This window comes from Physeter macrocephalus, chromosome 4 (assembly GCF_002837175.3).
Source record: "Physeter macrocephalus isolate SW-GA chromosome 4, ASM283717v5, whole genome shotgun sequence".
Classification (NCBI taxonomy): Eukaryota; Metazoa; Chordata; class Mammalia; order Artiodactyla; family Physeteridae; genus Physeter; species Physeter macrocephalus.
In genome coordinates, this window is record NC_041217.1 from 22829486 (window position 1) to 22854614 (window position 25129).

General features: G+C 46.7%; 1 protein-coding gene across 21 annotated transcripts in view; it reads left to right on the top strand.

The window, feature by feature from the left end:
* Positions 1–25129, top strand: part of CNIH3 (cornichon family AMPA receptor auxiliary protein 3) — a 306731-nt gene that overhangs the window by 45679 nt on the left and 235923 nt on the right. The window contains exon 3 of one of the 21 annotated variants that reach the window (XR_003679339.2): positions 19618–19711. The exons of the other annotated variants lie outside the window; for them this stretch is intronic. The gene's annotated coding sequence lies outside the window, so the exon portion shown is untranslated. Of the gene's footprint in view, positions 1–19617; positions 19712–25129 lie in introns of those variants that run through there. 21 annotated transcript variants of the gene reach the window in all.

The following is a 25129-nucleotide window of genomic DNA, read 5'->3' on the forward strand; positions in this document are numbered from 1 at the left end:
GGGGTACGAAGGTGAGGCAAATCGACAGGGTCTCTGCTCTAGTGGAGTTTTAGTTCAGCTGGCCATAGATGTTAGTGAAGTAATCACACTCTGCATGTACTATTACAAAGAAGCTGTGCCTAGAGCAGCCGTGAGAGGCTAGAAGGGGCACTGCTGCTCCAAGGGATCCTCCCTGCGGCAGTGACACTGAGCTGCGCTCCCAGGAGGAACGGGCATTCTGGTTGAAGAGCTGTTGGGCACTGGTGAGAAGCGGGGCTCAGGGAAATGACAAGGTGAGCAGCATCCCCCGTGGAGGTGCAGCACGTGCCGATTCTCCGGTGCAAGAGGAGCAGGGCGAGTCGAAGGAGATGAAAGAAGGCCAGCGAGTTTGGAGGACAAAGGTGGAGAGGAAGGGGGTAGGAGGAGGGAGAAGACTTTGGGGAGAAGAATGGAGAATTTGAGTTCGTATTTTGTCAAGTTGAAGACGTTTATGAGATATCCATGGGTAGAGAGATACCAGCTAAGCAGTAGGACGTGCTCTTTTTAGGTGGAGTGGACACCATCTGGGAAGTGAAAAATTACTGGAGAGCTCATGTAATTCCAGAGAGTCAGCCCTTGGCTTTCTGGCTGCAGGAGTTTGTTCATCTCTGAGCTTCTGCACCGACAAAATGGTTACCAGGCAACGCCTTTCCCTTCTTCTGGGTACCTCAGAACTTCTGCTTCTTCGAGGCTTCTGCTATTGCCTCCTCTCTTGTGTCTTCTGGCGTCTGCCCACTACCATCTAGCTGAGGAGGAGGGGCTGATTGGCCCATTTGGCCACGGGTGGGCCTGGGGAAGGACTTTCACACCTGCCCATCAGGTGCCGCTGGCACATGGGATGAGATAGCGGTGGTGGTCGCACAACAGTGAATCTACAAAAACCATCGAATGGTATCCTTTAAAATGGTGACTTTTATGTTGTGTGAGTTATATCTTGACTTGTAATAAATCTAGGAATTCATCAATTATACTGCGATGTATTATGATACTTTGAGTCAGAAAACCTGGGTCAGATTTCCTTGTGGAGTCATCCTCACCCTCCACCTCTAGAATCAGGAGAAGCTATATTTCCTAGGTGGCTGTGAAGATTAGACAGGACAACCCGTGGGATAGACTTGGCTGTAAGAAGACCTGGGAGCTTTCTTTATCGTTATGGTTATGGCATGGTTTGGAACCCTATTATTTATTTGTTTATTTATTTAATTGAGGTATAGTTGATTTACAATGTGTTAATTTCTGCTGTACAGGAAAGTGATTCAGTTATGCATATACATACATTCTTTTTAATACTCTTTTCCATCATGGTTTATCACAGGATATTGAATATAGTTCCCTGTGCTATACAGTAGGACCTTGTTGTTTACCCATTTTATTTTATTTATTTTTATAACTTTATTTTATTTATTTATGTTTGGCTGAGTTGGGTCTTCGTTGCTGCACGCGGGCTTTCTCTAGTTGCGTTGAGCGGGGGCTGCTCTTCATTGCAGTGCACGGCTTGTCATTGAGGTGGCTTCTCTTGTTGCAGAGCGCGGGCTCTAGGCGCATGGGCTTCAGTAGTTGCGGCACGCGAGCTTTCTAGTTGCGGCTAGCGGAGGCTACTCTTCGTTGTGGTGCACAGGATTCTCATTGTGGTGGCTTCTCTTGTGGAGCACGGGCTCTAGGCACATGGGCTTCAGTAGTTGTGGTGCACGGGCTTAGTTGCTCCGTGGCATGTGGGATCTTCCCGGACCAGGGCTTGAACCCGTGTCCCCTGCATTGGCAGGCAGATTCTTATCCACTGTGCCACCAGGGAAGCCCTCCATTTCATATATAATAGTTTGCACCTGCTAATCCCAAGCTCCAAATCCATCCCTCCCCCACCTGACCTCCCCCTTGGCAACCACAAGTCTGTTCTGTATATCTGTGAGTCTGTTTCTGTTTTGTAGATAAGTTCATTTGTGTCATATTTTAGATTACACGTATAAGTGATGTTATATACTATTGTCTTTCTCTTTCTGACTTACTTCACTTATATGATAATCCCTAGGTCCATCCATGTTGCCACACATGGCATTATTTTGTTCTTTTTTATGGCTGAGTAGTATTCCATTGTATATATATATACCACATCTTCTTTATCCATTCATCTGTCAATGGACATTTAGGTTGTTTCCATGTCTTGGCTACTGTGAGTAGTGCTGCTATGAATCTTTTTAGTGCTGCCTGTATCTTTTTGAAATATAGTTTTATCCAGATATATGCCCAGGAGTGGGATTACTGGATCATATGGTAATTTTATGTTTAGTTTTTTGAGGTACCTCCATACTGTTCTCCATTCCCACCAACAGTGTAGGAGTGGAACCCCCCTCATTTTATTCGTGCATTTATTAAGCAACTTCTGCATGGATTGCTCTTTGCTGGGGCTCTTTGAGAGGACCTTGGAATTAGGAGAAATCCCCAAGCTAGAGTCATGGCAAAGGGGTGAGTGATTTCCCAGCTGCTGACCTGGCAGCCAAGGCTGGTCCTGGGCAACACTGAGAAGTAATTGACATCTGTGCCACTTTCCTGGCCCGGTAGCCTTTTGGGTTATCATTTCTGCGTCTCTTCCATCTGCTTTTCTCAAGTGATCAGTGTTTTCCAAAGTGAGTTCATCACATTAATCATATTAGGGTGTGAGTGGCCTGTTTAAGCCGTCTTTGTATCCTAAAGGAAGACCAAAAAAACTCAGAGGGAGGAATCATCAGGCCCTGTGAAAAGGGAGGCTGGGGTGAAGTGGGAAGTTACTTTGAAGCAGTGGTGCCTTCCTGGGCCTCCCTGCGATCACCCTGATTCAGGGCCCATCTGGTCTCCTTATCCCAAGGCCAGCCTTGCTTGCCTGTGCTGACTGCTATACCATCTGGAAGAGAAAATCAGGAAAACAGCTTCAGTTTCTTGCTCTCCTAGGTTTAGGCTAACGTGGAGGCCACAGCAGCCTCAGCAGAAGCAGCGTCGATAGTGGTCGTTGGTGGTGGCAGGGGTGTCATCAGTCACACGAATGAATCATGGCTGGGCCTGGCTCTCTTCTCTGACTCAGCTTGAAACTTCTTTCTGTTAACAGGAAGCCAGTAACCAGTGAAGTCAAAAGCTTGTATGAAACCCTCTGGATTGGAAACCACTGGGTGTTTTTTAAGCTTCTATTTCTAAAACAAGAAGGGAAACCATCAGATAGAAGCTTCCCTGTCTCCTTTGATGCAGAGGGACTAGGTTGGTTGAGGGTTGATTGTGAGCCAAGGCTCTTGTTTCTTATGAAACGAAAAAATTGTCCAGGAGTTTACAAAAACAGGAAGCTGGCAATGAAAGCTATTGGAATTATGTAAATTAAACAGTCGCTTTGGAATGCAGGTGGCAGTCTGCCTGTGGGAAAGACTGGAGAATGAGGCAGGATGGGAACAGCCAGGTTATCAAGCACCGGTACAGCACAGGGGAGGAAACTGTGAGGCAGGGGGCAATATATGGGGGTGTGGACCTCACTGCCCTGGCATTATCAGCCCAAGGCAGCGCTGGAACGGTAGGGCAGCAAGGGCAGCAGGGAACGGGGGCTCTCTAGGTCTAGTATGAGGAAGTGAAGATGCTTACATTGCTCCAGGAGAGATTTCTATCTTCTCGTGGATATAAGGGATGGAGCCACGTGAGTGCTGGAGGCCCCTTACTGTGCACAGGCTCTGGAAGGTCCTAGCACACTGGCAGCTGCCAAGGGGCCTGGGAACCCAAGCTGTGATGGATGCTCCCAGCGGGAAGGGACCTGGGAGCGCCGTGATTTAGATCAGTGATTCACACACTTGGGGAGTGAAGACACTTTGTTATAGCTTGTTGTTTTGGGATGTATTCTTTTTCCTACCCTTTAAAAGTATCGTTAAACATTTAAGTAAATTAGAATCAACTTTGTTTTAGATTTTAAAATTTTAAAAATTCCTGTTATTTGAAACTTCTAAGACAACTGGATAGCCTTCTGAGGCATCACAACATTAGGCTTTGGACCCTCAGCTGTATACTGTCTGCCCTTAAGGGCAAAGGAAAGGCCTTTGGTACTGATCAGAGGGGTTGCCATAGGAATATCTCTGCTTGCTTACCCCTCCCCACTCCTGGCAAGGTTGACATCTGGGGTTACTTGATAAAATGTCCTTTTCCCAGACTCATTACTAATCACATTTTCTTGCTTCTAATCTCTCTTCCCTGCAGTCTATCATTCATCCTGCCATCAGAGTTAATTTCCTTAAACAGAGTCTATCGTGCCACCTCCCCTCCTCAACAATCTTCAGTGAGACCCCACTGCCTACATGAACTCCAATCCCTTAGCATAGGCCAAGGAACCTATGCCTCTCATGATTTAACCCTCTAATACCTTTCAAGTTTCAATGTCTTTTACATCCCTCCATGTCCCCCCCAAATTCCTGCTATACATGATTTCAGGTCATCTCTTGAACATCAAGAAATGAAAAGCTAGGCTCAAATTGGCTTATACAATACAGGGATTTATTTGCTTCTGGGTTAAAAAAAAAAAAAAAAAAAAAGGCCATTATCAGTGTGAGCCGCAGGCAGTGCTTGGTCCAGCAGCTCAACAATTTCCCCAAGGACCCAGTTTTCTTCTGTCTGATTCTCACGGTCCCAAGATGATTGCCAGCAACTCTTGGGCTTTGTGCTTCTTTGTTCATGTCTCTAAAGAAAGACAGAATGTCTTTGCCCCAGCATTCCTAACCCATCTTCAATCTGATTAGACTTGTTTATGTCATCTGTTTACTCCTGCACCAAACCCTGTGGTAGTGGGATGTGCTGCTACAAGGTTCCTCCTTACATCAAAAGTTTCCCCCAGAACTGAATGGACACCGAAATGGACATTGGGACTGTCGGGAAGAAGGAAGTAGGGCTAGAACCTAGGGAAGCATCCAGCATTGTTCACGTCATATACCTTGCACCTTCACATTTCCATGCTCCACCCTCCCCGCCCCCCCCCCCACCCCGGGCCAAGCTCATGCTTCCTGGAATGTACCATTTGCTTCCACCGATCACAGTCCTACACATGCTTTAAAGCCTCGCTCAGGTGCCACCTCTAATGCTATGTCTCTTCTGTTCTCCTGGTAAGATTAATCCTTCTTCTATCTCCCTCCTCCCCAGGGCACACCATGCCTTTAGCTCATATGTAACTGCACTTATTAATTGTGCTTTGCATTTGCCTGGGAAAAATGTGCTATGTTTCCCTGCGCTCTCACACTCAGTTACTTCTGACACCGGATGCGTGGTTTCTGCCCAACCCATTCTCTGACACCAGCTGGGCGCCCAACAGTTCAATTCAGTTCTGACAGTATCTTCTGGAGCCCACAAATTAAGGGCTCTGTCCTACAAAACTGTCCCACTTCAGATGCTAATTGCAAGTCCCAGACTGTCGCTTGTACTTCTGATCAACTGGCTGTAAGTTGGAGTTCCCATGACCTCCTATTTAGGTTTGACAGTATGCTAAAGTGGCTCACAGAATTCAAGAAAACACTTGCATTTACTAGTTTATTATAAAGGATAAAATAAAGGATACAGATGAACAACCATGTGAATAGGTACATGGGGTGAGGCCTGGAAGGGTCCTGAGCACAGGAGCTTCTGTCCCTGTGGAGTTGGGGTGCATCACCCTCCTGGCACATGGATATGTTTACCAGCCTGGAAGCTCTCAGAACTCTGTACTTTACGGATTTTTGTGGAGGCTTCATCACGTAGGCATGATCAATCACTAATTTTCTGTCCCTTTCCCTTCCCCAGGGAATGAGGGTGGGGCTGAAAGTTCCAAGCTTCTACTCATGGCTTAGTCCTCCAGATGACCAGCCCCCCATCCAGGAGTCCAAGATTCACCTCATTAGAACAAAAGATGCTCCTAGGAAATTCCAAGGGATTTAGGAGCTCTGCAGTAGACACTCCTATCACTCAAGGAGTTCCAAGTGTTTTAGGAGCTCCATGTCAGGAACGGAGGTCAAAGACCAAATATCAGTAGAAACCAGAGGCACAGACATTATATCTATCTCATCTATATCTATATCTTACTATTTTACAGCATTATATCCAATTGTTCATTTGTCTAGCTCCTCCAGTGAACAGGAAAACCCTTGAGGTAGGGGGATTCATACTTTCTTCACTGTAGTGTTGAATGGTCATGAGTAATAATAATAGTATTATTGAGAGCTTTCTGTGTGAAAGGCACTTTGTGAAGAATGCTTCCCAGATAATCTTATTTAGTTTCCTTTAGTCTTGACAACACAGTCAGCAGATACTATTATAGCAACTTGAACCCAGGTTTTTCCTACTCCAAAGTTCATGTTCTAAAGCGTTTATCACGTTTTGCAGAAATTTGTGAAGAGATGCTTTCCTGGAAGGTAAGTCCCTGTGAAGGTAACTGAGTGGAGAAGGTAGGGGAGACGGACAAGGATCTTGAGGCTCCCTGAGAAACCGGAGGGATGGTGTCGAGGAGTGTGGGGCGGGGATCAGGCGAGTGGAGGAAACGCCGGGCCTTGTCCAGGATGGTTTGCCAGAGAGGGGTCTTCCTTTGGAATACCACTTGCGGGCAGAATCCAAAGTGCTGCTGAGTACAGCACCCTGGCTGAGGCTCTTGTCTCCCTGGAGTCCTCACACATGAGGGAATCAAGTCATTTTACTGGCTCGATGAAGTGGAAATTAGAATCCCAAGTGAATATCTGCAAAGATAAAATAAGTGGTGAGGCTGCGGCCAGAAATTACCTATGAGAAAGCAGCTGGGCAGCGGAGGGCCTCTCCTTGTAGAAACTCCATGTGGATGACGTAGCGGGAAGAGAAGCGGGGCATCCATGGAAGCAGAAGGCCCAGGTCTCCTGAAAGGTGGCAGCAGTGCAGCAGGAGTTGAGAGCCTCTGATCTGGAGGCTCACTCCTTCCTTCATAGCTAAGCCCACATTGCCTGCTTCAGAGACCCCTGGCTTGGGAGAGCAGAGGGCAAAGCCTTTGCCCCGGTGAAGGTGACCTTACACTAGCCAGCCCTGGGGGGGTGGATGGCTGTTGCACCAAGAAGAGTTAGGGGGAGGGCCATGATGCGGACCAGGTCGATGGAGTCTAGTAATTACCGAGCACCCCCTGCCTATAGTCCCTCTGAGTTCTACATAAACAATCAGTTGAAAAAGACTGTCCCCTTTTCATAGTCTTTACCACTGGGTGTTTTCAAAAGCAATTTAAACACTGGCAAACCTAAAGGAAAGCTTTTATCCTCTCTCGAACCACTGAAAGGAAGCAGTGGATTTAAAAACCATATGAATGGTGAGGAACAGAGCCAGAGAGATAGAAAAGGTGGAGGGGAGGGTGAAATGGATGATGAAAATGTGTGAGTGGACAGGTAGAGTGGTGGGGGGCAAAGGAAGGGGGGTAGGGCCTGGGGAGGGAGAGAGTCGAGGCGGGAAGGAAGCCAGGTGCCAGCCTCGGGAGGAGGAGGAAGAGCATCTGTTCTAAAACACAGGGCTCCCGGGCAGAGAACCTGGTCCCGGAAACCTGGGAGACTTCTGCGAGGGTGAAGTCACCACCCTTTTGGGAGGAGGCTAAGAGAACGGTCTTTATTTTGCATTCAAAGCCAGTACACTATTTAGTCCACGACGTAGTACATTTTGTGTAAAACTTAACGTTATGTAATTAAAATTCCTATTTGTTAAGCAGGGTCTGAGACACGGGCCTCACACTTTTTTGAAAGCCAGGCGGGCAGCACATTTAGTGGCCTTTTTCTCCCGTGTTAGTCTTTTGGCCCGGAATTCCTGTCTTTTTCTCCCTGGCTTTTCCTCATTCCCTTTGTCTCTGTCTCGCTCCCCCTTTTCATTTCCTTCCTCCCGGCATGGGCGAAGCCCCGGGGTCCCCTGCAGAGCGAAGGCCATGCTGCCTGCAGCCCCTGGGTCTCCTGGGGCTGAAATTGACAGCCTGGGCCTCCCAGCCCCCAAAGCAGCACAGGCGGCGGCCCAGGGGCTGTCCAGACCCAGCCGCAGCCCGGCGCCTCCTCGGTGCCCGCCCACCGCACAGGGGCGGGGCCCCCCCGGGCCCCCCCACCTCCTAATCTTATCCTCGCACAGCCCTGCCACGGCTGCACACCGGAGCCTGGTATTTAATAAGTGGAGTTGGAGTGCGGTCCTCCCACGAGGAGAGGCGAGCAGGAGAGTCTCCCTATTGAAAACACAGCTGTTGCAGGGGAGATAGTCAAGAAAACCGACCCAGCCCCTCTCTGGCAGAGGCAGCGGTAGCGGCGGGAGTGCCAGCTCCTGTGAAATAACAGACAGGCCCGGCCCAGAGGCACAAACGCCGGGCCCTGGCGGCCACCAGGCAACCGGCTTCCGGGAGGGCGGGGCGCGGAGAAGCCGGAGACCCCTGGGTCCTGGGAAGGCAAACAGGCGCTCCCTTCTTCAGGAGGAGTCCCATTTTACACCTGGTCACGGGAAGGAGGAAGGGGACTGGGCGGCCTGTCCCGGTTGGGGGAGGGGATATCGGGGAGAAGGTGCCACCAGACCTGGTTTGGTTCTAACGGAGTGAACTTAAGTTACTTCCTTTCTTTGAGGCTCACTTCCTTCATCTGAAAAATGGCAGTAATACTTGCCCTGCTTACTAAATGGGTTGTTCTGAGGACCACGTGGTTGAATGATGCCTCCCAAGGTTAGATCTGGGTTCAGACCCTACTGTTGCCACATGTTAGCTGAACTTGGCGTCTGTTTTCTCATCTGGGGAGGACAATAATAGAACCTAACTCACAGGGTCCTGTTGAGGCTGGAATGAGCTTAGTACAGTGCCTGGTTTATTATAAGTTGCTCAACAAATGTTACTTCTTGTCATCACCAAGTGGGATGATTTTGTGTAAGCATTTTGTAAACCCTGGTGTGTTCTTTAAAGATGTGAGACATTATTCTTTTTTTTTTTTTTTTTTGTAAATTTATTTATTTATTTTTGGCTGCATTGGGTCTTTGTTGCTGCGCGCGGGCTTTCTCAAGTTGTGGCGAGCGGGGGCTACTCTTCGTTGAGGTGCCCTGGCTTCTTTCTCATTGTGGTGCCTTCTCTTTCTTGCCGAGCTCGGGCTCTAGAGCACAGGCTCAGTAGTTGTGGCTTGCGGGCTGTAGAGCGCAGGCTCAGTAGTTGTGGTGCACCGGCTTAGTTGCTCCATGGCGTGTGGGATCTTCCCGGACCGGGGCTCGAACCCGTGTACCCTGTACTGGCAGGTGGATTCTCAACCACTGCGCCACTAGGGAAGTCCAACATTATTCTTATATGTCAGCCCAGCTGAAATTCTTGGTTCCAAGCAGCATTTTATAAAGGGATTCCCTTTCTAGTTTCCTTTCCCCCTAAGAAAGTTTCCCTCTCTTCCTCTGGTCCTTTGGTGCCTTCAGCGGGAGGCTTTTCCTGTGATTTACTCACTCTGCTTCCTCTGCCAGGTCCAAATCCCATTTTTTCCTCTAGGGCCCAGCTCAACTCCTCCAAGAAGCCTTGTGTCACTAGCCTAACTCCACCTTAATCTACCTCAGAGTTCACCCAAGACTCTGTTGTGTCTAAGTCATATCTGTAGATTCAGATTGCTTGAGTTCACAGCCCGTATATGAGCTCTGTGACCTTGGGTAAGCAACTGAACCTTGCTAAGCCTCAGTTTCCTCATCTGGAAAATGGGGAATAACAGTAACTACTTCATTGGGTTGTTAAGCACATTCGATGAGACCTTACTCCTGAAGTCAGCACCATGCTCGGCACATGGTAAGTGCTCAGTCGAGGTTCGTTATGACTTTTATGTTGCTAAGCACCTGATGTGAACATTTTGTCTCCCTGTCTTGAGTGTAAGCTCTTTAAAAGCAGGCGTGTCTTCTGTTTTCTCATCATATCATGGATTGTGGTGTACATGTGTTGGGTAATCAATAAATACCTTGAATACATTTTCCCCCCATTTTGGTTGACTCGTCTGTAAATTTGCAGATTCACCATGATGGCATATTGCTTCTCTGGCATATTGCTTTTACAGGGAAAAGAAACCCCTGTATGTAGCACGGTGCTGGGGGCACTTTATACAGGTTATCTCATTTAACTTTTACAGGAAGGTCAAATCCCTAGGGCAGTTATAATTATCCCCATTTTACCAACAAGAGAACTGGGGCTCCCAGAGTTTAAGTTAACCAAGATTATACAGCTGCCAGGATTGGGAATCCAGTGCAGGTCTGTTTGACTCTAAGGTCTTATTTCATTTTATTTTTATTGTTTGTGCCTTTTAGTCACACTGTCTTTGCAGAACAGATTCTGAACTTTAATTTCATTTACTGGGTATGCCGACACGGTACGAACTCTTGGTGTTCGACAAAATTGAACTGTCAACTGATGACAAAAAAATCTGCAGGTGCAAAGTATAATACTTTGACTATGTCAGAGCTTTAACTGAAAGTAGTACTTTGATCCCTGTGACCTATTGCACTAAAAGTTTGGTTATATCTCTTGAAGCTCTTGGCTTGACTTAGGCTTAGTCTTGTTTGCCACTTTGAAAATACACCCTCTCTCCTGCCCCCAGTCGGCAAGATGTCGGTGCCCAAGGTCTAGAGAAGTTTGGTTATTTTTAGGAATCTTGGTTCATAGAATTTTGATTTATTATGATCCTTTGGGAATGAAGCTTTTGGGATGTGAGTGAATCTCTTGGGAATAAAATTCCTTTGTGACAAAGGCAGCTGGATGTTAAGCACCCCCCAAAACTCAGCAGTGAAGTGGTGCTGGTGTGAGTCCCCAGGAGAGGGGCTGCATTCCCATCTTCTGCACACACAGCCACTCCTCTTTGTCCCAGAACGGTGGAATGTGAAACACTCCGGGCGGAGTTCTGAACGGAGCACATTCCGTTTTGACTGTCTTTGCTCCAGAGGCTTGGCCTCTGTTCTGCCAGGCATCAGGGTTCTGCCCCGAACACCCTCCTCCCTCCTCCTGGCTCCAGTGGTAAGGGCTCTGTCGGCAGTCACGGACTCTGCTGCTCAGTGGACTGAGTCTCAGTGAGCGTGTTACTCCCGGGGGCATTTGCACAACGGGGCGGGGGGAGGATGAATGAGAATGGGGTTTTCCCCATCCCTACTTCTAAGGCCTCCCTTGAAGTTAAACCTGATTTAGCCCTTTTCGGGGAACACTGAGATCAGAAGGGTAGCAACAAGTCGCCATGTCCAGCAGGCATCCTTGGGAAGTGGAATTAGTCGTTTTTACATTAGACCTCTTTCTGTACTGCAATTTTGCATGTATTTAGCCATCAGACTATGCCCAGCATTAGACTAGGGAGAAAATGATCACGTTTTAATCAACCTCCAAAATAGGCATGTATGAGGCCAGGTGTTGGCGTTAAGACACAGAATTTGGGTCCAAACAGATTGGGTTCAAATCTTCAGTCTACTACTTAATAGCACTGTGACCCTGGGCAGGCTAAGTATCCTCTCTGTGCCTCAGTTTTCTCATCAGTAAATGAAGTTAATAATAGCACCCGTCTTCTGGGTTTATTACAAGCATTAAATTAAATGAATATTTTAAAAGCGATTAAAATAGTGCGTGGACTATAATAAATTCTCTATAAATGTTTGTCAGATGCATATATTTGGTGTTTCTCTGATGTAATACACCCCCGTGATGCTAGACACTGCAGCCTGATTTGTCAACTAGGGCCCATTGTTGAACCAAAAGGCTTTGAGTATAACACAGTCTGAACTTCAAACGCACCCCCATCCCCGCTCTTTCATCAAAGGGTGTCTGCAAAAGCAGCCACCTGGTATCTTGCTTCCCAGTTGGATTCTTGTTGAACTGCAGACACCTCCTAGGCTTACCAGTACGAGAGACCAATTTAAATTTATACCTTGAGTCGAGACTTCTCCTTCAACTGGTTCTATACACGTTCACATTTAGAGGTGTCTGCTGTGTGCCTGCACTGTGGAGATATGAAGCGGAACAAGGCTTGGTCCCTGTGGACCAGGAATGCTGTTTATAGTCCATGTGCACGTTTGATGCCTGTGTACGAGGGGTTAAGCACTTCAGCACATCCTGGACAGCTCTTCATTGTTTTGTAGCCTCTTCCCTCTGAAAGCAAAGTCCATTTCCCTGAATATCGGGAGCGGGCCGTCTGCTGTACCCGAGTAACACATGAGAGGTATTTCCACTTTAGCCCCTATTTTCTGTTATATGTAAGCATTGTGAGACTCCGGCCTGAAATGTGTTTGGTGATGGGGAGTCTTAAAAAACAGAAGCTAGATGGTTTGACGTAAAACCTATCCTTCCCATTTACCACCAAACACAGGCTTCTCCCTCCTTTCCAATTCTCTATGTTTCTTTTTAGACAGTGGTCATTAAAGCCAGATGTGGCCTCTTCAAACTCCCAAGGTGGCACAGGCTCAGACTTGGGAGAGTTGTGAATGCTTTTGGCATTTGAAGGAGCAGGCTTTCCCAGCAAATACAAATATTCAAACTAGCACAGTTGGATTTTATATTGTATTTGTGTCTGTCCTAGTTGGAATTCCTGGGATGTGATTTTCAAGTTTATGGGCAGTGACTTGGCTTCCACTCTGTAGAATGGGGCCATAGGTCATGAGTGACACTCTCAGCAGGAGCTCTTTATGATAAAATATTACTACAGTTTTCTGACTGATCTCACTTCCAGTTCCTCCCTGCTCTAATCTCTTGAACACATCTTGGCCAGTTTGGTTTTCCTAGGCATAGCTCTGATCAAATTACTGTCCTCCTCATATAACTTCCATGACTCCCCATTACTTACAGTATCAAATATACAACTATCCCTTTAATTCAACATTTTAAAATATGGTTTAACTCTACCTTCCAGCTTCTCTCATTAATTTTATATCTATATATGATCTCTTATGCTGGTGAGACCTTATTGACTTTATTTATTAAACACTTATTATATTACATGTGAGGTACAGTGTTAGACCCTGGGGTTCAGACATAAATACAATGAGATTTTGTTTTTGAAAGGAAAGCTTTTTTTTAAAGTTAAAAAAAATTTTTTTGGCTACACCGTGTGGCTTTTGGGATCTTAGTTCCCCGACCAGGGATTGAACCCCGGCCCCAGCAGTGAAAGCGCCCAGTCCTAACTACTGGACCACCAGGGAATTCAGTACAATAAGATTTTAATCATAAAGCAACTTACAGTTTAGTAGTGGAACTAGGCATCTGAGCAAAAACTGGCGGTAAAATGTGTCAGATAATAAAAGGGAAGAGTACCCTTAGTTACTGCTGGGCAAATGTTATGGTAAGTAAAACCCCATCACTGCTGGTTTATTGGCTATGGGTATTCCTCCCAGTTCCCTCTGTCTGTTCTGGTTCCATGCTTTCCCCACGTCATGTATCATCACCCCGCCCTGGAGACCCAGCACCCTTCTCCCTGACTCCGGGGACCCTGCCACAGTTCAGGCTCTTGCCATCTCCCCCCAGACTCCTGTTATCATCTCCCAGGTCGTCTCCCTGCACCCAAGCAACTGCCAGAGTGGTCTTTCTGCAAACCCCCCATCTGATCGTGTTACTCCTCCAGGGGAGAATCCTCCATGGCTCTCTCTTGGTCACAAGGTGAATCTAAAGCTGTGCATGTGAGGCGCCCAAGTGATGAGGCAGGTGCTCAGGCTCTGGGTGCCTCTGGGCTTCCCTCACCCAGGAGTCTCCGTGCTGGAGTCATGGCAGTGCCTAAGCCTGGCCTTTCCAGGGCAGCATCCGGGCCTGAGGAGCATCCTGAGGCCTCGTTGCATGCTCAGAGCTTCAGTGGACTGTGCCAGTGTCTCCCGGGGCAAGTCCAGGAAGCCGTTGCCACCCTCCCTGGGGGCAGGAGACCTGAGAAGGCAGTGGTGTCTGCAGTTTGGAACTCCATTGGCTTTTTGCTGCTTGCCCACCCCCTTCCTCCTGCCTTGCTTAAACTTGATCACTGAACCCTGCATTCCTCCCTCTTGACTAATACATGGATGAAGTGTCTGGACGCTCCACGGGGAATTTCTCTGCGGGGGCTCTGCTTCTGGGAAGGGGGAGCAGAGGCAGGAAAGGCTGGAGGGCTCAGTGGGAGCCAGGGCTGCCTGACCCCGGCAAAGGACTGTAGATTCCACCCTCCACTAGTGGGGAGGCATCAAGCTTTCAGTGGGGGCCCAACATGGTCACATTTGTGCCTTAGAACTATCGCAGTCCCAGCCTGGAGCCACCGAGGCCAGTCAGGAGGCTAAGAATTGAGGCAATTGAGACAGCAAGGACCACAGCCTTATAGAGTCCTGGCCAATGCCTTGCCCTTGGTGCTGTGGGAATCAGGTAGGCAGGAGAGAGGAACCCGTAAGAGGTGATGGGTTCCAGGATCAACACTGAGAGATGTTTCCTATGGCTCCAAAGGGGATTCTGGAGCCAGTGATCTCTGTACTGGCTCTGCTCAGACTAGACCTCCCCTGGCAGTGGAGGCCTGAGGCTGAGGGCTTACCCTGTTCCTGCCGCACCCAGTCTGCCGAGAGAAGGGGAAATGGGAAAGGAGGTGAACTGCCTCATTCCACCCTAAGCCCAGCACTTAAAAAAGCCTGGCTGGACATGGAAAATAAAAGCCAGAGGATGTGGTTTGGGTTGTCCCTGAAAAAGATCTCTATTTATGTGTGGAAGGATATTTTCAGATGAGGCTTAATGTGAAGAAAGGGAGGCTGACCTCTCTGTAAGGGCTGTTCCTTCAAGGTGCAGTGCATTAGACTCTCAGGAAGAGAACGGGAGTGGCCAGTGCTGTAGCCCGTTCATCTTTATCAGGGATACCATCACAGCTGGGGTGAGGCCAGAGGGCTGCTTGTCAAGTTTCTAAATCTCTAGACTCAATGCAGTGTGCAACTCACAGTGTGATGTTAGACAAGACACTTCATTTTCCCCAGACTCTCTTTAACCATCTGTAAAATACTCCTCCATCTTTTAGGAGGTGACAGGAGGTGCAATTAATTTGTGTTTGTGAAGTGCTCAGAGGTCCCCAGATGAAAGCTGCTGTGTAAATAGCTGAATTTTCTCCACCAGGATTGAACCTGTGGTTTCACAGTCAAGCTCAGATGTGATTGCTAAGTGGGTAGACTGGTTTTCATGATTTCATACTCTGATCCTTGGAGGACTTTTATTCCCTCCCAGTTTCTTTCCTTCTTCTTTAAAAATATTATCTAGGAAAATTCTTTAAAAATATGGAGCCATACAGATATCATGAACAGCCACGTACCCACCAACCAAATGAACAATTATTGACATTTTTTATAATTAACAATTTTTATTAGCATTTAGAACTATTTTTATCTAACAACACACCATGAGTTATTTGTGGGTTTTAAACCTTGATTGTTTTTAAAAGAAAAGAAATAAAACATTTGTGTATTTCCCATCTCACTCATTGACCTTCCTCTAACTCCCGAGGTGACCCTGTCATGGATTTGCGCCCTCAAGGATATGCGAGTGTGTGCCTGTGTGCACCAGCGTTGGTGGCTGTAGTCCCCCCACCCCTGGTGTGATAGAATCAAGCCATAGAGGGTGTGAGTGCAGAGCATGGAGTTTGGAGTTAGGCGGCCAGGGATTGAGACCTGCCTCTTCCACTTCTGGCCTGTGTCCTTTGGCCTTTTTGAGCCTCAGTTTTCCCATCTGTAACCTGGGCAATGATTAGTTCACAGATTGTTAACATGGGGGATAATGGTAAATGGCTGGCAATAAATGGTGATTAATATTATTTAGCCATTTATGTTTTTATCTTTTTTTTTCCTAGATGGAAAACCTTTGAGAGTGGGACCCTTGCCCCTAGTCTGTATTAAATACTCTTTGTATTATTTACAGTGCCTCCTAGCTCAGTGTAGAACCTTATTAATTTCTTGAAGAGATGATTCTTCAAGGCACACAGGGGCCGGCATGACAGTAATTGTGTTCTTGGGACACCCAGGTGACACTGGGGCTGCCTAGCTGAGGACATTCACCAGGTTCTGCTGTCGTCTCAAATCACACAGCAGTTCACTATAGTGGTGAGGGATGGAGATGCAGAGCTACGCCACTGCACTCGATTTTCTTAACAGTCATGGATTTTAGGTCGTTGATGTTTCAGATGCATTTTTCCAAGACTGTGCCCTCATTCCACTGTTAAATGCTCATTTTGCAGTGATTCTTCCTGCCCACCATGGTTGGGATGTCTGTTTCTGGCAGAACATGGGATACACAAGACACAGGGAACACAGGACACAGACACAGGCAGGAAGGGGACAGCAGGGGGCACCAAACCTGCACAGTTCTGCTGGGAGATGGAGCCTGGATGAGCGACAGGGCCTCCAGCTCACATTCTTAGTCTGTTTGCTTGTCTTCTCTTTCCCGGGATTTGGTCATTTCTTTCTATAATAGATTCCACAGCAGAACAGCAGAGAATGTTCTTTGTTAAAAGAACAAACAAACCACCCCTTCCCCTTTTCTGGAAAAAGAAGCAAAAAGCTGCCCAGCAATATTAGGAATTCCCGGGAGAGTCCTGTGAGGTTCTTGGGCTCAGAGATCAGGGGCCCTGCCTCCAATCCACAGAAGCTGTCACCACAAAGAGCCATGTCATTCATCATCCTTTGATTTGTGGTTTTTTTCATCATAAATCGAGAGCCAGAGTTCCTTGGGTCCAAGTGCTATGGACTGAATGTTTGTGTCCTCAAAATTTGTATGTTGAACTGCAACCCCCAATATGATGGTGTTAGGAGATGGGGCCTTTGGGAGGTGATTAGGTCATGAGGGTGGAGCCCTCATGAATGGAATTGGTGCCCATATAAAAGAGGCTCCAGCCCTTTCCACCACGTGAGGACTCAGCCAGAAGAACCTGGAAGCCCTCACCAGTTACTGGATCTGCTGGCACCTTGGCTTTGGAGGTCCCAGCCTCTAGAACTGTAAGAAATAAATGTTTGTTGTTTAAGCCACTCAGTCTGTGGTATTTTTCTTATAGCAGCCTGAATGGACTAAGACATGGGTAAAACCTGAGCTGAACCATACATGTCTAAGTCCTATTATTTGCTATAAAAGCTTTACAGTATTTGAGTTTATCTGTATGAGATAAGGATAGTCAGAGTTTCAGACCTGGGCACTGGATAGAGGTTATCTAGTCCAGTGTTTCCTAATCTACAGTCATTTCCATCCCACCTTTCCAAGTTTTGACATATGGATCTGCACTCCAGCTAAATTATTTGCTTAGTATTCTAACACCCACTCATAGAAAACTTACATGAATTGATTTTAAAAGAAAACCATGACCATAAATGGAAAGTTAATATTCCTCAAATACATGTTAAGATAAAGAATTAACATTAAAATAAAAGCACCCAGTACATAGCCTTTATTCTGCATGCGTGGAATTGGTGTGAATTGCCCCAAATCTCTGTGAGTTGCAGAGCTGAAATTAGCTGGGTCTGTTTCCTCTTTGGCACATGGCCATGGCGGAAACAAACAGTCTGGTTAAACCGGTAGGTCTTATGCTTCGGGATGGTCTTTGACAAAGTTGTGAACATGGCAGTGCCTAACTTCCCTTCTTAACAATTTTCCTTCTGTTGCTGCGTTTGAAAGCCAAAGGAGTCCTTGGGAAGTACAGGGGGGTTTGGATGGGGATCTAGGCTAGCTCTGGGTTGTATCTTTTAGAGCAGTGGCTTCCAAGACGTTTAGAATGCCCGCTGTTGGCAGTGAAATGTGTTGAGTATGCACTCCCAGCAGATGTATACTCATTTACTTGGAATTTTATACATGCATTACCAATACATTATGCATAAAAATTCAGAAAAGACATATTAAAGATAATGTAAACAGTATTTTAAAATGCTTTGTTAATTGCAACAGTTTCTCTACAGTCATTCGCTAATATTTCGGGCACCATTTACGCTTAAGATTGGGTTCATTACCAACAGTAAATGTAAAGCTACATTTCAAATCATCTTCTGGGTAACTTAAAAACTTGCTGGCTGACGTGTGAGATCTGATTATACTGTCGTTGTTTTCCCTTGTAACGTGGCTGACTAACAATGTGTCAGGGCTGCCTTTTTCTTGGTGTTCGTTTTTCTTGGTCTTGCATTGTTACTTCAATCCATGTTTTCCTTTTAGAAAAAAAATGTGAGCCTTTTGCCCCTTTTTGCAATGGTTAGTTTAGTTAAAAATTGTATCCGCTCTGTAATTCTACTGACCTAGGCTCATCTGGAGTAGGTCATGTGGTGCTGAAAGAGAACCTAGAAACGAAGTTGCCACTGTCAGCCAATGTCCACACGTCCCCAAGATCCCTAGAGACCCTCAGTGATGTGTAATCAGCACTGAGGAGTGGACTGAGGGAAGGTGTGAAAGTCGTTGCTTATAGTGAATATTAATGAATCTTATTTTTGTATTTAATTATATAAAAATAAATATATGGAAAAGTTAATATTTTCTTCCTTCACCCTCTGGATCATCTTGTGCAACCCACAAAATCTAGAGATCACAAGTGTACATATATAATCCAGGCGCTTTGGCTTAGCACATGAAGCCCTTCACAGTGTAGCCTCAGTTTATATTCACCTACAAACCCTACCATTTGGCCCCATCTGTGGTTTTTACACGAGACCGTGAACTTTGAGGGCGGGCGTGGCATCCTATTCATCCTTGTATTTTCAGAGCCCAGCTCAAGGCCACAGACCACAGACGGCAAATTCTTAGATCTCAAAGCAAAAGTGCTGCCGTGAAGAATCACGGGCTTCTGGCCTTTTGGGCTGGGCCTGCGTGAACGCTCTGCACCTCCCCAGACAGTGCGGCCTGGCCCTCCTGGGAGAGGTCTCCACAGACTTCTCCAGGTGCCTGGGCCCTGGCACCGGCCTGCACGGCAGGAGCTGATGGGCCATTTGGCGCCTGTGGACAGAACAGCGCTGAACAGATGGGGCAGCCTACAAACTCTGCAGCACATTTTCTTACCCTCTGCCATTCTGGCATCATCCCCACTAGATAATCTGTCCCCAGGCAGCGCTAGGGTGACACCCTCTCTCCTTTGAGGCCTTCCTGGGCCCCCTAGGGATGTTTTAGGAGACAGAGGTATAAAGCCTGATGGCTCCACCCACTGCCGCCAGCCCAGCTTCTATTTTAGGGCCTGGGAAGTGAGGCGCTATTTTTAGAGGGGGGCGGGGCAGATTTCACCTGGATCCTGGAGATGGGGCATCCCATGTATTGTGCTGGGCAAATATGAGTGTTCTGGCTATGGGATATATTGGGGTTTTGTGTGTTCATCTCAGTCTCTTGTGTTTTCTGCTCCCCCACCCCGATCCTCTCAGCACTCCTGATCTGATGGAGGCTGATGGCCTGAGGGTGACCCCTATGCACCCTGAACACCTGAGTTCCGGTGGTGCTGAACAGACCTCAGAGGGAGGCTTGTTCTCAGGGCATTAGCCTGTGAAGTGTGCAGAAATGACAGGCCGGGAACATATTTATCTGAGTTGTCCTATAAACCAAGATGCATAAACTCACACTACACACAGTGTTTTTGTCAGGCTGGGGCGGGGCTTGTCTCAGCCTCACAAGGGTTGAAGTACCTCCGTGGATAGGCATTTGGTACCTCAGCATCTAGGGCATTTCTCTCTGAGGAGAAATGTGTTCTTGTTTTTCTTTTTCAGAGCATATCTGAGGAGAGTTACTGGGATGTCATTACTGGAAATCCAATGAAGATGTTATGACTCTGATGGACCCTAGGGATGATGGGTCCGTTTGGAAGGGGCTAAGGAATCTGGACCAGACCTGGGGCCATCCTCTAGGAAGTCAGCAGGATGATGGTTCCCTGTTGTAATTTGTAGACTGGAGAGGGTGTCCATTTGTAAAGTTTGGAGGCCTGAGGTTTGGCCATGAATCCACAAACCCTCCGGGGAGGCTGCAATAGCAGAGCCGGCCCTCACCAAAGGGGGCCACAGACTCTAGTGCTTCAGGAATCTCATACGTTTGTACTTTATGATGTTCTACAGCTTTTTAAGCGCTTTTGGATGCATTATTACTGCAATAAACATTTATTGAGTGCAAAACACTGGAGATGCAAGACAGACTTGGCACCTGCCCTCAGAGCTTTCTTTTTCATTCAGTCACTGCAATAACTGTGACACAGGCAGGGCAGGAGGACTGGCCTCATTTTACCATGAGGAAGTGGAGGTTTGGAGACACAAAGCAGCCTGTGCAGGGCCAGAAGCCAGCCTTTGGGTTCCAAATTCAGTCCTCTCTAGGCTTTCCACATTGATGTCTCTTGAGATCCAGATGTGGCAGATCTGGGTCTAATCGCTCCATGTCACCAGATATGACATGTGTGTGACCTTGGTGAGTTATTTTAACCCTTTGAGCCTCAGTTCCGTCATTTATTTACTTATTTATTTATTTATTTTGGCTGCGTCAGGTCTTAGATTGTGGCACGTGGGCTCTTCGTTGAGGCATGAGGGATCTTTCGTTACGGTGCCGGCTCTTCATCATGGCATGCGAGCTTCGGCCCGTGGACTTCTCTCTAGTTGTGGTGTGTGCGTTTTCTCCCTCTAGTTGTGGCGCGCGGGCTCCAGGGCGTGTGGGCTCTGTAGTTTGTGGCACACGAGCTCAGTAGTTGTGGCGCGCAGGCTTAATTGCCCCGTGGCATGGGGGATCTTATTTCCCCGACCAGGGATCGAACCCGTGTCCCCTGCATTGGAAGGCGGATTCTTTACCACTGGACGACTAGGGAGGTCTCAGTTCCATCATTTATAAAAGGAGTTAATAATAATACCTACCCCCTTGGGTTGTTTTGCAGATGAGATAAGGTTTGTAACCCTTTAGCTTAGCATTTGAATACTGTAAGCACTTAATAAATGGCAGTTATTACTATGATTATTATTGTACGACTTGCTGACTCCAGGTTTGGAGATACCAGAGATGAGCCCAGGAGACTTTATAGCTGTAATGCATATATTGAATACTATACCACTAAACAAGTTTCCAGTGTTCAACACCCACTTCAGTGAAACCCTTCAAAACTTGTAGGATGTGCCCATTTACTAAAGCAGATGACTTACTTTGTTAACTGCGGTTTATGTGAGGAAGGCAAAGCAGTCTTCTTATTAGTATTAGTGTTATTATTGATTATGACGATGATAACAGCTATACTACTACTAATTGGTGTTACTATTATTATTAAAGTTTCCCTAGGTATCACCCATACCTCCCAGGGCAGGAGAACACTGCAATTCATAAGGACCAGATTGGGTTTATCTAATGTTTTATTCAGGGTCTTTGATTCTGAATTTATATCACCCATGGGGCATCTTTATTCTCTGATAGGAAGAGAGCCTCTCTTTACTCCTGTCCTGCAAAAAAAAAAACCCTGTGACGCAGATGACAAACCCTAGGAAGGTAAGGTTAACAACAAAAAAATTGAGGCGCCCTAGTGCAGGATTTAGGATGGGGAAACAGGTTCTTAATAACCAAGGTTTCTCACTAAGAAGAAAAGTTATCAAATGAACACCCCAAAGACAGGTATTCTTCATTGGGTGTACTCAGTTTGAGGCAGGTACAGAAAGAAGATCGGGATGTAAATATTAAAGCTGTACTTTAAAGAGAGCCAAGGATTGTTAGGAGACCCATTAGCACCTTTGTATGGGGGCTGGCCAAGCAGGGGACTGACACCCTGCCTGGGAAAGAGCAGGGCATCAGTTACCTGCTTGGCCAGGGGGTCCGGGAGGGGCTAGCTCTTCTTGCAGCCCACACGGTTCACTCCCATCGAATTGTCTCGCTCTTTTTCTTTGGCACTCTAGCCATGGGCCCTCGCTGCAGGAGCCGTGATTTCAAACAACATAATCCATGGGCTGATCCCGGCTGGCAAATTCTATTTTTGTAAAGGTACATAACACAAAATAGAAAGAGGAATATGCTGGGTTACCTGCAGAATCAAAAAAAAAAATTGAACCTCTTATTGTACTTTATGTCCTTCTCTTCATTCCTTCCCCAATTTTCCTTCTTTCAGACTCTAGGTGTTTAGTTTGGTTGCATTTGAGTATAAGTTTTCTCAGTGGGGTAGAGAATGTGGGACTTGGGGTATATATGGATAGGCCAGGACTTCTGTTTCTTTCCCTGGTTTTGTGCTGCCTTGATTTTAAGGCTTAGATCAGGGTTAAGTTGGAAGTACATTTAATCTGTAAAGCATCTCCTCCAGACTAAGGGGTTCAAGTTTTTCCAGAACCATTTAATTTCAGCCATAATTTTTGTCCACATAAACCATCCATTGCTGAATTGTTCTTGTGTCTTGGTCTTGCCAATGCAAGGGCCTATTTTTGGGGTGTGAAGCAATTGTTTGCTTCTGCTGTGCTAGTTCATTGCAATGAATGTGAACTACAGTTTTGTTTGTTTGTTTAGTTTTAATTCTGTGTTGGTTCCACGCTAACCCAAGAAGGTCAACAGAGAAGAGGCATCACTTGCTTGTCACTCCAGTTCCAAGAATAGTGGGTCTCAACCCTGGCTGCACATTAGAATCCAATGGGAGCTTTAGAATACACCTGTGCCCGGGCCTTCCCTTCAAAGATGCTTATTTAATTGGCCTGGAATGGGCTCAGGCTTTGACCGATTCCCAGCTGGTTCTGATGCACTTAACAGTTAACAGTTAACTTAACAGTTAAGAACCACTGCAAAATCACACCATTTTCAGACCGTTCTCCAAGACTCAGCTCAGGCTGGCTTCCCCTGAGAAGCTTTTTCTGACACCCTCTCCCCACAAACCTCAGCTCAGAGCTGTTCCTCTCTGCTCCCAAAGGTACCCAGTCTCTGTGTGTCTTGTTCCTGGTGTTTGTCTCCCTTCTGTTATAATTTATTTATTAGTCTGTCTTCTTTAAGGGCTTTCTAAGATCAAATACCACATATTTAAAAATCTTTGAGGGGCTTCCCTGGTGGCGCAGTGGTTGCGCGTCCGCCTGCCGATGCAGGGGAACCGGGCTCGTGCCCCGGTCTGGGAGGATCCCGCATGCCGCGGAGCGGCTGGGCCCGTGAGCCATGGCCGCTGAGCCTGCGCGTCCGGAGCCTGTGCTCCGCAACGGGAGAGGCCACAACGGAGGGAGGCCCGCATACCACAAAAAAAAAAAAAAAACCTTTGAGCCCCCTGCTCTAAGTACATTTCTGGGCAGGTTTGCACCAAATAAATGTTCTTTGGGTGAGTGAATGAATGAAACTGTTATGAAGGCTGTTGCCCCAGAATCATACCCCTGCCCTTCCCTTGAATAGAAACCAATTATGCTTATGTAAGTTTCAGGAGGAAGCTGCAAAGAGAACAAAATAAGAACTAGTTAGGCCCAAGATGGCAGAAGATTTAACTTCCAGTAGACCTTGAGCCTCATTATATGTTCATTGTGATATACTAGCATGTTATGACACACCCACCAGCACCATGACAGTTGAGAGTTGCCAGGCCAACACCTGGAAAAGCCCATACAAGGACTGAAAAGGAGAGTGGCATCAGTTCCAGGTCTAAACCACACCCCTGTTCTTGGATAACTCATGAATATTCCCCCCACACTCCTGCGATCCTCCTATATATTTGATGTCTCCGCCTGAATTGGGTTGAGAAGTTGATTTGTGAACAAGGTTCCTGCTTCTCCATTTTTTTGGCCATTGAATAAAGCTCGTGCTGTTCCAGTCTCAGCATCCGTTTTGTTATTGGCTAGGCGAATCCGATTGGAAAAAGAACCTCCCTCTCTGCCCAGGCTAGGACTCTGGCGCGGGTCCAGTCGACCAATTCGGTAACAAGACTACACACAGATTGACCAGGAAGTCACTGCAGTCAATTTGTAAGTCAGGTTGTCCCACAGTTGTACCCTTTGACCTACACTGATCATGTCTGTTTTTAGGACTCTTCTCAGCATAAGCCTGAAGTCTTAAGTACGTCGTAGAGATATCTAGTCCTGGAGTCTTCTGATCAGAGTTTAGAAGCATGAGCTTGTTTAAGACTCTGGAAAGAACAGAAGAGAATGCTGGTGTCTTGAGCTGCTCACCACAGAGCCTTTGAGACATTCATCCACTTCCTTGGGTGTTCTGAGGAATCAAGCTATTCCTAGGTCCTGCATGGAACATGTGTTAAGGTAGTCATCACCTTCCTTGCCATGATACATGCAACACATCTCAGGAGTTCTCTGAAATGAAACCCCAAACTAGAAGCCTGCTCTGATGGCCCAGGAGAGATCCTGGAATTGAAAGGGGTGCAAATGAATAGAGCATATGCCAAATTACTTAGAATACTAAGCTCTTCTCCAAAGGAACCTAGTTTTCAATAGGAAAACTACCAGGGTAACTTGTTTAAGAATCTGTGTTGAGTTTGCAGGATTATTCCAGGTATAATTTTCAAAAAGCCTTCCTAGAATGAGCCACTCAAAAGTAAACTGCGTGCATGCAGGGACTTTGTTCCGCTCACCTCTGTATCTCCAGGGCATATGACAGTGCTCAGTCCGTAGGAGACACTCAATACATTAAACTAATAGATGACTGGATGAATATGAAGTTCTTTTTGCTCCATCTCAGACCCCTGCTGCAATAAGCAGAGCTCTGTGCTGGGAAAGAGGACGACAGAAATTTACAGACACTTGGATTTCTGGCAACAGATCTGGTTTTACCCCAGTTGAGGCTGAGAAACTTGTGGGCAAACTGAATGAATGGTCACCATCATTCCTCATCACCCTTAAATAAAACTCCAAACGGAAGAGATGATATTAGTGCCTGAAGTTTCCCCAAAGTCGATTTCTGGGGAGAAGTGAGCCAAAACACTTGCTGGTTTTCCAGCCTTTGTGTATTACATCCTGCTCAGCAGTGGGCATCCTTCCTATTGAGTGACTAGGGCACAATACACGGCCTTGGCCTTCTCCATCCAGACTTAGCTCAGGATTCAGGCTGGTTATTGCTTTTTCTGTAGTCTGCTGTTTAGGTCATATTTACCTTAATATTTAGCTTTACTAGAAATGATGGAGCAGGACCAAGGTCAGTTTCTGCCATTGAAAAGAGGCCGTGGAGACAGTTATTTAAAATCTAGAGCTGCACTGTCCAGTATGGTTGCCGCTAGCCAGCATGTGGCTATTGAAATTGAAATGAATTCAAATTAAATACCACTAAAATTCAGTTTCTCAGTCATACTAGGCCACATTTCAAGTG